The following is a 2,269-nucleotide window of genomic DNA, read 5'->3' as shown; positions in this document are numbered from 1 at the left end:
TTCCATCCGGAATTCCGGATGAACCGGGAAGTTTAGTATTAAAGGTAAAAATAACTCTTTCAACCCATTTCTCTCATACAAAACACCCCACACATGATTTTACACTCATTATCTACCCAAATCTCTCAAAACTCACCCTTATTCTCTCTATTTTCATCATTTGGTAAAATAGATTTGGTCATCCACCATCATAGCATGTGCATCATATTCTTGTATATTTTTGGTTGACTTTGATGGTTATTTCAATCAATGGCTAGTTATGTTTTCTTTGATTTTTGCCATTTATTTTGTGAATTCCTTTGCCATCCTTTTTGATGAATCAAAAGGGGGAGAAGTGATAGGATTATTTTTTAATGTTTGGCAAAACCTCAATATCTAAGACTAACAATGTTATTTGAACTTAAGTGATATATTGAGGGGGAGTTTACAAAATCATGCAAGGTAAAACTAAAAGGTAAATTTCTTTTACCCTTGCACACATTAAGGGGGAGCTAATCTAATATAAATATTTCCTTTCCCTCTTAAAATAATCAAATATTTGATATCATCAAAAAGGGGGAGATTGTTGACCCCAACTCTTAAGTCTCCTTGTTTTGATGATTAACAAATATTTGATTATTATTTGTTACTAATGATTTGTTGATTTTGTAGCAAAAACCAAAGGGAATTAGCACTTCAAAGTCAAACTTATGACCAAGGGCAAAATGGTCATTTTACCAAATTTTCCGGAAACGACCCGAAATGGACTTCAAGACTCAAGAAACTCAAGATAAAGGTTTAATTTCATTTCTTAGTCTTGTAAAGTGATTGCAAGTATACTTTAAGTCATAAGTATAAAATTTGGCTCACTCACGTACTAAAAAATGGTGATTTTTTAAAATGAGAAATAAATATCATAAATTCACTTTTAAGAAAATACATCCCGATACGGTCGTAACGCAATTGGAATTTTTGAAATCGGATAAACGAGCTAAAAGTTATGAAGAATTGAGAAACGGGAAAATGGCACAATTCAGACTTTTGCTCTCTGTTTGCCATTCGGAATTCCGGATTGGCAACCGGAATTCCGGTTGCTTCCAGACCGGAATTCCGGTTCCCCATCCGGACTTCCGGTTCGCGGCAGACAGCTTCAAAAATGAACTCCTAACGGCTATAAACGGCTAGTTTTTTCCCAAACTCTATATAAACTCGTTTTTCACTCAAAGTTGGAGGTTGGCTGAGCATTTATTACATATACCAAACCAAATCCATTGATTTCAAAGAGCTTTCAAAGTTTATCTCATCCAAACACATTTTCACACACTTGAGCCAAAATTTGTATTTATTTCTTCTAAGTGTGCTTGCTAATCACTCTAGGTTTCTCATTGTATTATCATACTTCTAGAGTGATTTTTGCTTGTAATATCAAACACATTCCCATATTGAGATTGGGGTGAGGTTCGCACCGGTTTTGTAAACAACCCGGTTAGAGTGAGATTGGCACTTCAACAATCCGAAAAAGAGGTTAATGGTCCTTGGTGGTGGAAAACTATTGTAAGAGGTTTGGAAATACCTTGGTGAAAAATTCCCGGTTGTAAGGGTTAGTCAAGCCCGCTAACTTGGCTCGATAGTTGAACTCAAAGCTAGGTCCATAGCTTTGAAGACCAAGGACGTAGGTGGCTTAGTTCTACCGAACCTTGTAAAATTCGAGAGTTTGCAATTTCTTAACCTTAAACTCTTTACATTACAAGTTTGATTATTTGCTTATCTATTTGATTGCCATATTATTTGCTTTTACTTGATAAATTTGATTTATTGCATAATTTGGCATATTAAGTTTTAAATTTCCGAAATTAGTTTAAATTTCCAATTCACCCCCCCTCTTGGAAACATATCTTGGGTTAACAGTTATTACTCGTGAAACAAATTGAATATAAAGAAAATATTCGAGCAGTTGAACACTGCTTAAATGTACTGAGTAGTTGAACACTGTCCGATTTTACCGATCAGTTGAACATTGTTCGAAAAATTAACACACGTGCATATTTGTAACAATAATTGACCACGCTACACGTAGTCTCTTTTATTACTCGTAAATTAAAAAGGACAAAACGTGTCTAATGACGAGTCTTAATCAAACCGAAATTATTAAAAATAAATGACTGGTCATCAAATAACCAGCTCATAAACATATTTAAATAACAAGTAAAACACTTGAATCCAAGCTACCACTCTGTAAGCAGTATTTATTGATAATATTTCCTCAGGTGTTCGCCATTCTAGTAGTTTT

Source organism: Humulus lupulus, chromosome 4 (genome assembly GCF_963169125.1).
Source record: "Humulus lupulus chromosome 4, drHumLupu1.1, whole genome shotgun sequence".
Classification (NCBI taxonomy): Eukaryota; Viridiplantae; Streptophyta; class Magnoliopsida; order Rosales; family Cannabaceae; genus Humulus; species Humulus lupulus.
This window is presented reverse-complemented; position numbering follows the sequence as displayed.